The sequence below is a fragment of the Trichechus manatus genome, unplaced genomic scaffold, assembly GCF_000243295.1.
Source record: "Trichechus manatus latirostris isolate Lorelei unplaced genomic scaffold, TriManLat1.0 scaffold00209, whole genome shotgun sequence".
Classification (NCBI taxonomy): Eukaryota; Metazoa; Chordata; class Mammalia; order Sirenia; family Trichechidae; genus Trichechus; species Trichechus manatus.
The window spans coordinates 1,560,304-1,573,221 of NW_004444145.1; the positions used below are offsets into that span (position 1 = coordinate 1,560,304).

Genomic DNA, 12,918 nt, shown 5'->3' on the forward strand with positions numbered 1-12,918 from the left:
CATAGTCAATGTCACTGAACCGTGCATGTAGAAATTTTTGAAATGGTGTATCTTTGGCTATGTGTATTTTCACCAAAAAAAAAAAGGTTGAGAAGTTAGAGGGTTGACATGTTGTGGGGTTGTTAACTGATGTCATAAAACAATATGTGTACTACTGTTTCATGAGAAACTATTTGCTCTGTAAGCCTTCACCTGAAGTACAATACAAAATAAATAAATAAATAATAATCAAGTCCCAAAAAAAGGGGGGATGGGGAACAGAAGTTCTGGATAAAGCTTTAGCCCTTCTATTTACCAGTAGCATAAACTTGAGTAAATTATTTAAAATTCTGAGACTCATCTATAAAATGGGAACAATAAAAAACCAAAACCAAACCCACTGCCGTCAAGTCAATGCCGACTCATAGCAACCCTACAGGACAGAGAAGAACTGCCCCACAGGGTTCCAAGGATGTAAATCTTTACAGAAGTAGACTGTCACGTCTTTCTCCAACAGAGTGGCTGGTGGGTCAGCAGACCTTTCAGTTAGCTGCCAAGTGCTTAACCACTGCGCCACCAGAGCTCCTTGCCTTATATACCTCAGAGAATATTATGAGTTAATGTAGGTAAAAACTTTATAACATATAAATTGAACCTTACTATAAAAATATAAGGTATTATTAGAGTAGGTATGAAGTGCAGTTTTTTTTGTAATTGTTATTCATATCCTAGAAGTTGTTGGGTGCCATCAACTCAATTCCAACTTACAGCCACCCCATGTGACAGAGTAGAACTACCCCATAGGGTTTTCTTGGCTGCAATCTTTACGAGAGCAGATCGCCAGGTCTTTCTCTCTCAGAGTCGCTGAGTGGGAATCACCAAAGAAAAGTTTCAGTTAGCAGCCGAGAGCTTAACTGTTGCACCACCAGGGCTCCTTTACATCCTAGAACAGTGATTCTCAAATCTATTTCCCCCCCTAGGCTGTCTCCATATAAAGGGTATCACTAAATTCAGAATTTTAGAACTTTTTTTTTTTTTTTTAAACAATGCTGTGTAGATGGAAAGAAATACCTACCAGATGCCTTCAAAGGGATTCATGCAATAAGTTAGATGCTTCACATACATTTCTTCTTTAAATAAACGTGACTGACTCAATAATCTTCATTTTACAGACAGTGGAGCACTTTAAGGCTCACAGACCTTAAGTGACTAATAAATGTTGATCTCACATTCAAACCCAGGTCTGAGTCCAAAACCTATGTTCCTTCCACTCCAACACAATGAAGAGGAGATACGTTATAAAAAGTCAATTAGACCATAGTAATATGTTGCACAGTCTCAGACACCTTCCCTAAATCATAACGTGTCATCCAAAGAGCAATGCATATAAAACACAGATAAGATCTTTTTATAACATATCTGGAACTCAGACCAAGAAGAATCAAGAAAATACCAAATTTAACCAGGTGTAGGCTCTTAAACAGGTCCATAGGTTTGTGCTCAACTGCAAATCTAAAGGCTGCTGGTTCAAATCCACTCACTACTACTGCAGAAGAAAGGCCTGGCGAACTGCTTCCATTAAGATTACAGCCAAGAAAACCCTATGGAGCAGTTTTACTCTGCAACACATGAGACAGCCATGAGTCAGAATTGACTTAACAGCAACTAACAACAATAGGCTCTTAAACAAACAGTTCTAGAGAAGGCTTGTTGATTCTGAAGAGTTAGTTTTTCCTCTAATATAGGTTTACTTAGGATAATCCAAAAGCAGCACTGGCAAAATATAATCCTCTTCTCTTCATATGCTGGGAACCGTATATTTTTATTACTATTCTACAAAAGTGACTCTCAGGAATTATTTAGAGATGACTAAAATATCTTTCTGCATCAGTACTAACTCTGATATCTCAGCCAAATTCTAATGGAAAATGCTAAAATTTACTCATCCTATTCAATGTCAATTGAAAATGGTCTTAATCTTCCTGGTGGGTCACATTTTAATCCTCATGAATACTTCTTTATTTTGCCCCCTTTATTCTTTAGCTCCATAGCTAGAAGATACACTAATGTGAAAGGAAACAAAAACAAAGTCATATTGTAGTACATTGCTTTCTTTGCAGCTGTAAAACAGCTGTCACTTCTCACTATATAGGTGGCTGCCCTTCAGGGAAGCTGAAATGATCCCCGTGTGTAGCAATGAAATCAGTTTGTATAGCTTTTTAAACAAAAAGGTGCTAGAAAATCTCAGCTGTTATTGATAGGGAGCCTCAGAGGTGGAGAAGTCACTATGTTACAAATTCCCAATCTGTGAGTATCCCTAAGGGAGCAATTTGGAATCACCATGAAAGAGTCTCAGCTTGATGTGATTGCTTTGAGCCCCCAGTTTAATTTCAGTCAGCCAGCCAAAAGACAGACATCCTCCTTCAGAAAAACAGACTATCATAGATCTTACTGCAGGATATCCTGGGAAAAGTCTCTATCCCCTTCTTCCTCCATCTACAAACAACATTATTAAGAGACCTATACATCAGGTTTTTTAGATGTATCAAGGGTATTAATTATTGTCAGATAAAGCAATAGAAGGCTGCTTCAGTTTTTCAGAAAAGAGCTTTAATGAAAAACATTCTAACAAACATTGCTAAATCTGAAGATTCCCAAGAAATCAACAATATGAGTTCTCTGCTGTCAAGGAAAACCATTTCCAAAGACAATCTCAATACTACAAGATTCTTTCATATGAAAGCATTTCAGAACAATTCTTTTCCCCAAATGTCCAGCTTCTGCTTCGCCATATCGAAAAGCCTCTATACAACTGGCAGGCAGAAGGAATATCTTGAAACCAAATGTTCTTATGAGGAAATCAATTGCAGAAAGAGTAAACAGAGCATACTCAGTCCAACAAACATGAATGAAGATTAAAATAAGGAAAGGGAAGAGCTGAATCATTATTTTTCAGAAAACTATTACCAGTTCACATACTAAACTCTTTTTTTTCCTCTGTGAATTCTTCCCATTTTGAAGTTTCCTATCTTTCAAGGTGTAATATAAATCCAACCAATTCACTGAAGCCTTCCCTACCATTTCAGTCCAAAATGACCTCTTGTTATCTACAACACTCATTTGGTAGATATAAAACACTACCTATTGTTAATTTTCCATGTTCAAAAAAATTTATTTTTTATAGTGAAACAAAAACCTCACCAGCTAAACAAATATAGCACACCCCTTTCTAATCTTTGCCCATGATGCACTCATATTTCATCAAGTTGCAATCACAGATTACAGACAATTTTATGTTCTGCTTCCTATCACGCTTCCATTAAGTTGCAAAAAGTTGATGAACAAGTATTTGCTTAATCGTTCTCTTCTTTGGACATTTAGGTAATTCCCAATTTTCCAGTTTCTCTGCCTGGAATCTTTTGCATGGCCACTGCCTCACCTCCTTCAGGTCTTTGTTCAAATGTCACTGTCTCAGGGAGGTCTTTCCTAACCACCTATTTTAAATTGCAGCCTTTTCCCAAACACTTCCCTGCTTTCTTTTGCTCCAAAGCACTTTTCTCCATCTAACATATTACACACATATTTACTTATTTATTTTGCTTGTGTTTTCTGTCTTCTTGCTTGAGTTTAAGTTTCAGGAAGACAGGGATTTTTTGTTTTGTTCATTGCTGAGCCCCTGGTGCCTACTATAGTGCCTGATACTTGGTAAATGTTTAATATTTGTTGAAGGAATCAATTGAAAATCCCTGTGGACACATATTTTTCTTCAGGTACCTGTGTTCCTTATAATAAATTTCCAAGGCTGTAAATACTATAGCGGGGGTAAAAACATTTTATGGTTCTTGATAAATACTATCAAAATGTTTTCTTAAAGAGTTGTACTCTCAACAGTATATAGGTCTACCAGATTCACCACATTCAATTATCTTTTTAAATTCTCTCACCCCACATAAAGTGCAAGTTCCTCTGAGGCAAAAAAAAAAAGACTGTCTTGTATTAATGCTTTGCACTTATTAAATACCTGTTGAATGATTAAGCCATAGGAAAGGCGTTTTCTCCAAACACCTCCAATAACTCCAAAAGTTTACTTACCCCACATATTAAAGATAAATAAAATGCCATTTCTTTATTTAAAAAAAAAAAGGTTTATCTACTCACCCACCCCACCCTTCGACACACCACTCCGCCTAAGAATGAAACACAGTGAAGAGGAAATGTACGTGAAAGTGTACTGGGAGCTCTAAAAGGAGCCTGAAAAGTAAGGCCTCGTTCCTGAGGCTTAAAATGAGGATGAGAAAGACAAGATGTCATTGCTTTGGCCAGCCTACCTAGACACACACAGCCCACAAGGAAGGGAAGTCCCATTTGAGGCCGCCTCCGCCTCTCGTAGACCAGGTCTTTTCACTTCGAAAAAGCCCCGTTTCTCCGAAAAGGACAGGGTTGTTACCCCATTATTCCCAAACTCGTTATTTGAGAGCCACTGTTTTGGGTGGCTTCTGCCCTGTTAATTTACACTACCTCGAAAAGATGCCGCTGACTTTCCAGAAAACACGGCGCCAAGGAAGAAGCCCCCTACTCTCCCAGCCGCCACCCCTCAGTCCGCCCCTACTCCGGGAAAGCTCCAGTGGAGGGGTTGGAGCTGCTGGCCTTTCTCCCCAGACCTTACAGTGGTCAAAAGTTACCCCCTCAGGCACTCTCCCTCCTATCACTAATACCGTGCTAGACGTACCTTTTCTTTGCAGACCCCACCGCTGACTCTGCCGGGGTCCGCCAGGCCCTAACTGGGCGATCTTCCACTTCCCTCTGCGCTTCACCCAACGGCAAAGAAGGATCGCGCCGCCAGCTCCAGTTTGAAATCCTGCACCAACCAATCACGGAGCAATTTATTCCTTCCACGCTACCTCTTTACGTTAGGACGCACGCACCGTGGCCAAGGGAGCCGAGGGAATGGATAAAAGTCTGGGCATGCGCATTCTCCTAGAGAGGCGCCGGAAAGGTAGCCATTTTGGCTAATGGCAACAGTTTTTTTTCGGCGCCCTTTGCTGAAGTCATTCAGGCCGCCATGTTGGCTAAGGGCAAGTGGTACTTCTTGAGTGAAAATGATTCTTGGCCTCATCATCTTACCCAGACAGAGAAATAAGGCTTTTGGAAACTATTAACTGAATAGTGTTGGAATGGGAAGAATTCCAGAAGGAGATAAAACAGCAATCATTTGCAACCATATTTACTCAACTTTTATTACCCCTTTATTCATTGATGCATTCATTCAGGCTTTCATTTGACACACATATATTAAGTGCCAATTTTGCTAGGCACTGGAAAAAATAAAGATGATATGGTCTCTGCTTTCCAGTAGCTACAAATGGAGGAGACTGCTCAGGGAAACAAAATTAAAAACAAAATGAAAGTGCTATAATTCCATTTAACAAACGTTCATTTAGAACCTGGAATTGTGCTAGCACAGGGGCCTTCTTTTCTTTTCTTTTTTTTTTTTTAACCTCTACCAACAGTGAGAAATACATTTCACATTCAACCAAGTATCACAGAATTCTACTTACCCTTACTACTTGTAATGTACTCTAAACTCTTCTAGTCTCTTCCCCCTCCCCCCCATATTGGTTGTCCCTCTTCAATGAGTATCCTAGGGCATACAAAAGGAGCCCTGGTGGCACACAAGTTAAGCCCTTGGCTGCTAACTGAAAGGTTGGTGGTTTGGACCCACCCGCAGCTCTGTGGGAGAAAGACCTGGCGATCTGCTTGCATGAAGACGACGGCCAAGAAAACCCTAAGGGGCAGTTCCACTCTGTCACAGGGGGTCACTATAAGTCAGAATTGACTCAGTGGGCACCCAACAACAACAAGTGCATATAAGCAGCAGTGTGGTTTAATGGAATGATCACAGATTTTACAACCAAAAAACTTGACTCCATTTTACAAATACTGATTGAGCACTTCTGTGTAACAGGCATATCACTGAATCAGATGCACTATCACTTTTTAATCCTTCTGTACTTAACTTCCTTCAGTTGCAAAACAGAAATAATAAAACCATCCCTATCTCATAGGTTTATTCTGAGATCAAAAGAGATAGCATGGATGGCAGTACTTAATAAACTGCAACATATATTATTATTAATATTATTAGGAAAGGGAAGAAGAAAGGGAAAATTAACTGTACATATATTATTCCATTTAATCCTCCCAACAAACCTTCAAGGACAGGAGAGCTCATTGCCTCTTTAGATACCTATAATATAATGGAATAAGTACTAGAACACAGACAATGTGTAAAGTGCTTTAGGAGCACCTAGAGGAAGCAATTAATTCTGTCTGGGAAGTGGGAGTGTTAGAAAAGCTGGGCCTTGAAGTATGAATAGGAATTTAGCAGGTAGCAGTGGAGAAGGGAGGGGGAGGGGAGAAATTCCTGACAATGGGAGGATCATGTGATTTCAAAACCTCTGAAGAATAGGGCAGGTGCATATTTAATAAATAAACAAACAGCCTTGTAAAGGTTTAAGGCTGTGAAGGAACATTTAGGTAAAGGAGATTCAGTGGGTGTGATGCCTTTTGGGCAGCTTGGCGGTCTGCAGAGGGGAAGGAGAAGCTGGCAAAGTAGATTTGGGCTAGGAAGGGACTGGACTGTATCCTGTAGAAGACACAATGACAAGACAATGGGGCTTTTTACACTGAGGACTGACTTGCTCGGATTTGCATTTTAGACAGATCATATGCTTAGGCAGCATGGAGGATGATGAACTGGAGAGGGGAAAAATCTGGAGGTAGACTCTCACCATAAAGCCAGAGAGAGAGGCTGAGAGCTGAATTAGGCCAGTGGCAGTGGGGATGGAGAGAGAAGGGAATAGACAGGAGAGATATTCCTTCAGTTGATTAAATCAAGTGGATTTATTAAATGATTGGGGATGAGGGAGGAAAGGGGATTTAGAACGACTCAGCCTTCTCCTTCTCCCTCACATCCCATATCCAATTACTACTGAGTCCTAATCCTAAATAAAGAAGCCCTGGTGGCACAGTGGTTAAAGCACTTGGCTGCTAACCAAAAGGTCAATGGTTTGAACCTACCAGACGCTCGTTGGGAGGAAGATGTGGCAATCTGTTTCCATAAAGATTACAGCCTTGGAAACCCTATGGGGCAGTTCTTCCCTGTCCTATAGGGCCGTTGTGAGTTGGAATCTACTCGAGGGCATACAACAATGACAATCGTAAGTACTCTTGTATGTGCCCACTTCTCTCCTTCTCACTGTCACCATCCTAGTCCAATTCAGTAGTCCAAGCCACAACTGAAATTGTTCACCCCTTCCATGCAGTCTTTTTTTTTTTTTTTTTTTTTAATGAAGAGACGTTTATTTCCTCATAGTCAAAGTAGGCTAAAAGTCCAAATTTAGGGCTTCAGCTCCAGGGGAAGCCTTTATCTCTGTCGGCCTTCTCATCAAAGTTCCCCCAGACTAGGAGCTTCTCCACGCAGGGACCCCGGTCCAAAGGAAGCGCTCTGCTCCTGGCACTGCTTTCTTGATGGTTTGAGGTCCCCCTCCATGCATTCTTTATGCATTTCTAATCATGCTTTTTCCTGGCTTAAAATTCGATGACTTCAACCTGCCTTCGCAATAAGAACCAAAATTCTTAAGAAAGCTCTCTTTCAGGCTCTTGTTTGCCCCTCTAGCCATACTTTCTGCCCCTCTGGCTTTTCCAGTTCTTCAAGTGCACCAGGCTACGGTTCCTACCCACAGCCCTTACCCATTCCTGCTCCATGTGTCCCAACACTCCTTCCCACCTCCACTCTCTTCCCCCGGCTAAGTTCTACTCCTCCTTCTAGGCATCTTAATGTTTACCACCTTGCTCAGGGAGGTCACCTGGCCTGGCACCATGCCTTTGCTCTAAGCTCCCTTAGCATCCTTTTCTTCCCCTTTTCATACATGTCACCTTGTTTGTTTGGCTGTACCAGTTATATGGCCTTCCACAAGTCATTTGTGCCTTGGCTCACTCATCTATAAAATGGAAAAATAATACTTATTTCATAGAGTTGTTGAGAGAAATAATGAGATATCCATGTAAAACATTTGCATAGTGCCTGGCACACAATAAGTGTTCAGTAAATACTCCTTATTTTCCCTGCTAGACTATAAATTCCCAGAGGACAAGAGACAGGACTTCTCTTGTTTACTGCTGTATTCTCTTGCTTTTGCAGCTCCAACAAACAGCTGTTTGAGTGAGCTGAAGTGAGTTGAATTCAATGGGATGGTGGTAGCGTTCCACCCCAGCACCTGAATTTGTGTGTCCCAAATGATGGATGAAGTTTGGAAACACTGTCCCTCCTACCCCTTTTTCTACCCAAGGCATCACTACACCCCTCCCATTCCATTCAACCCCTTTCCCTGTTGCACCAGTGAGAAGAAAGCAATGTGTGTGTGTGGTGTGTGGTGTGTGTGTGTGGTGTGTGGTGTGTGTGTGTGGTGTGTGTGTGTGTGTGTAGGGAAGGAGGGGGTCCTAAACTACTGTTCTCTGGGTAGGGAGGCATCCTGAGGCTGCACCTGTAATGGGAGAAGTATTAGATCTGGTGCCAGAAAGCTTGGGTTCGATTCCCAGCTCTGCCACTTATTAGAAGCAAGTTCTTGGCCTGGTTATTCAATCACCTGCGTCTGGCAAGACCCACTCGCCAGGTGGTTCTGAGGAGACAGGAAAGTACTAATGGCTGTGAAAGGGATTCTTTCCTGGAACGCGCAGTCAGAGGATCAATTATTACCATTACGCGCGACCCTCGCAGCCTGCCCGGAAGGCGGGTGTGGCGCTAGCGGCCCCGGGAGCCAGCACCGGACCCCGCGCCCCTACACCGCCCGCGGCGCCGCCTGCTCGCGGCCCGGATCCGTTAATGGGATTTATGTTAATACAGCAGACGCCGGTGGCCGTCGGACCGCTTTCGTGCCCCGCCGGCCCTGCCTCTCGAGGGGCTGGCCGCACGCCTAGATGTCGCGACAGAGGAACTGCCACCGTCGATCCCTGGGCAGTGGGCAGGCGGAGACTGGGCCCTGGGCTGCTGTCCGTCTGGCCACCGTCCAGTGTTTGTCTTCATTCTCTCTACCTCTCTCGCCTTCTGTCTCCCAATTCCTTCTCATTTCCTCTCTGTCTCTGGATTTCTCGCTTCCTACCACCAGTCTTGGATTATTGTTCCCTCTGTCAATTAAAGGAGCCCTGGTGGTGCAGTAGTTAAGCGCTAGGCCACTAACCCAAAGGTTGGCAGTTGGAACCTATCAGCTACCCTGCGGGAGAAAGATGTGGCAGTCTACTTCCATAAAGATTTACAGCCTTGGAAATCCTGTGCGGCAATTCTACTCTGTCGTATAGGGTCGCTACAGCTGTGGGTTTGGTTTTGGGTTTCTGTCAATTAAACGAAGAATTTTATTTTTTATTTTTTTTTTATTGTACTTTAGGTGAGGGTTTACAGAACAAATATTTTCTCATTAAACAGTCAGTACACATACTGTTTTATGACATTGGTTAACAACCCCATGACATGTCAACACACTCCCTTCTTGGCCTTGGAGGACCTTTTCTTTTCTTTTTTTTTGTGAAAATATACATAGCCAAAGATACACCATTTCAAAAATTTCTACATGTACAATTCAGTTATGTCAATTACGTTCTTCCAGTTGTGCTGCTGTTCTCACTTTAGATGAAGGTTTACAGAACAAAATAGTTTCTCATTAAACAGTAAACATATTGCCCTATGACAATGGTTAAGAACCCCACTACATGTCAACACTGTCCTTACTCAACCTTGGGTTCCCTAACTCCAGCTTTCCTGTCCCCTTCTGCCTTCTAGTCCTTGTCCCTGGACTGCTGTGCCTCATTAGTCCCGTTTTGTTTTATGGGGCTGTCCAATCCCCAGCTGAACTGTGAACCTCGGGAGTGACTTCACCACTGAGCTAAAAGGGTGTCTGGGGGCCATACTCCCGGGGTTTCTCCAGTCTCCTTTAGGCCAGTAAATCTGTTTTTTTTTTTTGTGAGTTAGGATTTTGTTCTACATCCTTCTCCAGCTCTGTCCAGAACACTCTATTGTGATCCTGGTCAGAGCAGTCAGTGGTGGTAGCCGGCCACCATCTAGCTGTACTGGACTCAGTCTGGTGGAGGCCGTGGTAGTCATGGTCCATTAGTCCTCTGGACTAATCTTTCCCCTGTGTCTTATTTTCTTCATTCTCCCTTGCTCCCGAAGGGGTGAGACCAGTGGAGTATCTTAGATGGCTGCTCACAGGCTTTTAAGACACTACTCACCAAGGTAGAATGTAGAACAATGTCTTTATAACCTGTGTTATGCCAATTGAGCTAGATGTTCCCTGAGACCATGGTCCCCACAGCCCTCTGCCTAGCAATTCAGTCCCTCAGGGAGTTTGGATATGTCTATGGAGCTTCCATGACCTTTCCTTGTACAAGTTGTGCTGGCTTCCCCAGTATTGTGTACTGTCTTACCCTTCACCAAAGTTACCACTTATCTATTGCCTATTTAGTATTCCCCACCCCTCCCATCCCTGGTGACCAACAAAGATTGTATCTTTTTGCGTGTAAACTTTTTCATGAGTTTTTACAATAGAGGTCTCATACAATATTTGTCCTTTTGTGATTGACTTATTTCACTCAGCATAATGCCCTCCAGTTTCATCCATGTTATAAGATGCTTCACAGATTCATCATTGTTCTTCATCTAAACCAAGAAGTTTTGAGCACTTCCTGTGTTCTAGGCAGTGTCCTAAGCACGGGGGTGAGGTACAAAGACCAGTGTACCAACACCCCACATTCTCAGCAGAGTGTGGGGGTTGGACCGTGTTCTGGGGGTTCAAGGAGAGAGAGCCCACTTCCGGCTGAGAATCGAGTTTACCTGAAGAAGGGGCATTTGAACTGAGCTTTGAAGAATGGCTAGGATCCTACGAGGAGGGGTGGGGCAGGAGGGGGTGGAGGAACTGGAAGCAAGATGCACAGGATGTGTTAAAAGAAAATGGAAAAGTAAATCCACTGTGGCTGGAGTGCAAGGATCTTAGTTGCGGGGTAGGAGGTAAAGCTGGCAGGAATTTTAAGATCAGAGCGTAAGAGACCTTGAATACCAAGCCAAATAAATTAAATTTAACCCTGGAGGCACTAGTGAGCCATTGAAAGTTTCTGAACAAATGACATGCCTGTACTTCTCCTATTTCTCTATGAGAAACAGTAAAGTATAGTGGTGGTTAAATGCATGCGCTTTGGAGTTCGACTGCCTGGGTTCAAGTTCTATTTCCACCACCTGTGACCTTGTGTGATGGGCAACTTCTCTGTGCCTCAGTTTCCCCATCTATTAAATGGGGATGATAATAATAGTGTGAAGGGTTGTTAGGAAGATTAAATGAGGCAATGTTTGCAAAATTCTTAGCATAGTGCCTAGCACACAGTAAGTGCTCCATAACCCACTGCGATCGAGTCGATTCTGACTCATAGCAACCCTATAGAACAGAGTAGAACTGTCCCACAGGGTTTCCAAGACTGTAATCTTTATGGAGGCAAACTACATGTTTCTCCCTCAAAAAAGCTGATGAGTTTGAACGGCCAATCTTTTGGTTAGCAGCTGAGCGCTTTAACTAGTGCACCACCAGCACTCCTTCAAGTGCTCCATAGGTGTTAGTTATTATTATTCTGTCTCCCTGTTTCTTTTTTCTTCTGCTGACCTCTGATCAAAAAAAAAGAAAAAAAACTTCCCAAATCCGTGGTTTCCCTATATTTAGGAATTACCTCTCACACTCAATAAAGTGTTGAACTGAATCAATCTCTGATAAAATGGAGTCCCCTTCAGACCTGCTCCTGTGCCTCTGCCAGGTGCCCAGGCTGTGGGGAATCCAGCTTGGGGGAAGTAGGTATAGTTACTGACGTTCTGATCTCATCTCCACTAGATTCCAACCTCCTTAAAAACAGACCACAGCTATTTCACCCCACCCTGTCCATTTCTAACAGGTCTGACCCTCAGTAGATCCGGGCTCTAAACCTGTGATTCTCAATCAGGCTTTGTATACCAGGCTCCATACCTTTATCAGCCTCAGAATCCCCTGGAGAGCTTGTTAAAACACAGATTGCTGGGCCCCACCCTAGAGTTTCTGATTCAGTAAATCTGGGCTGGGACTCAATAATTTGCATTTCTAGCACATTCCCAGATGAAGCTGATGCTACTGATTTGGGGACCACGCTTTGAGAACCACTACCCAGCGGATCCACAGGAGAAAGACTGGTGATCTGCTTCCCTCAATATTACAGCCTAGGAAACCCGATGGGCAGGGACGGATTACCAACTGGCATGAGTAAGAATTGACTTGATGACAGCAGGTTTGGTTTTTTGTTTGTGATTTTTTTTTTTTTTTTGGTTTTCACTAATCTGTAGTGAACAATTTCACCACACATACCTTGGCTTACTGTAAGCCTGTGCATACCTTGCTTACTGGTGAATACACTCCTGCCTATGGGGCAGTTCTACTCTGTCACATGGGGTCACTATGAGTCGAAAATCAACTTGAGGGCACCCAACAACAACAACAAGCTCCATAATAATGTGTTGAATGACTACACCCAAGAAGGAAAAGTAGCCTCACGATCCGCTTCCCAAGCTTTGGTCATCAGAGTCGAAAACATATGGACCCAAGCCTTAGAAGTATTGGGAGTGAAACTCAAGGAATTTTTTTTTTTTTATTAACTTCCCAGATAATTGTGATGTGCAAACACATTTGGGACCCACTGATCTTCCACTGCCCCTCATCCTCCCCACCCTCCACACACACTCCTGTCCCACCTGCCCTCCTCAGCTAACACTGGCCCTGAGCAAGGGCCACTGCCTGCCTGCACTTTACTCAGGAGACACTCTGCTATTCTGTGTTACTTGGGGCTCAAGGTGACTGGAACTATAGGGAAACAGCCTTA

At 43.0% G+C, this 12,918-nt stretch overlaps 1 protein-coding gene across 1 annotated transcript in view; it reads right to left on the minus strand.

Annotated features, from left to right (window-relative positions):
• RACGAP1 (Rac GTPase activating protein 1) overlaps positions 1-4,886 on the minus strand; it is a 27,989-nt gene extending 23,103 nt beyond the window's left edge. The window contains exon 1 of the mRNA XM_004388309.3: positions 4,709-4,886. The gene's annotated coding sequence lies outside the window, so the exon portion shown is untranslated. The remainder of the gene's footprint in view (positions 1-4,708) is intronic.
• Positions 4,887-12,918: the final 8,032 nt, after the last annotated feature.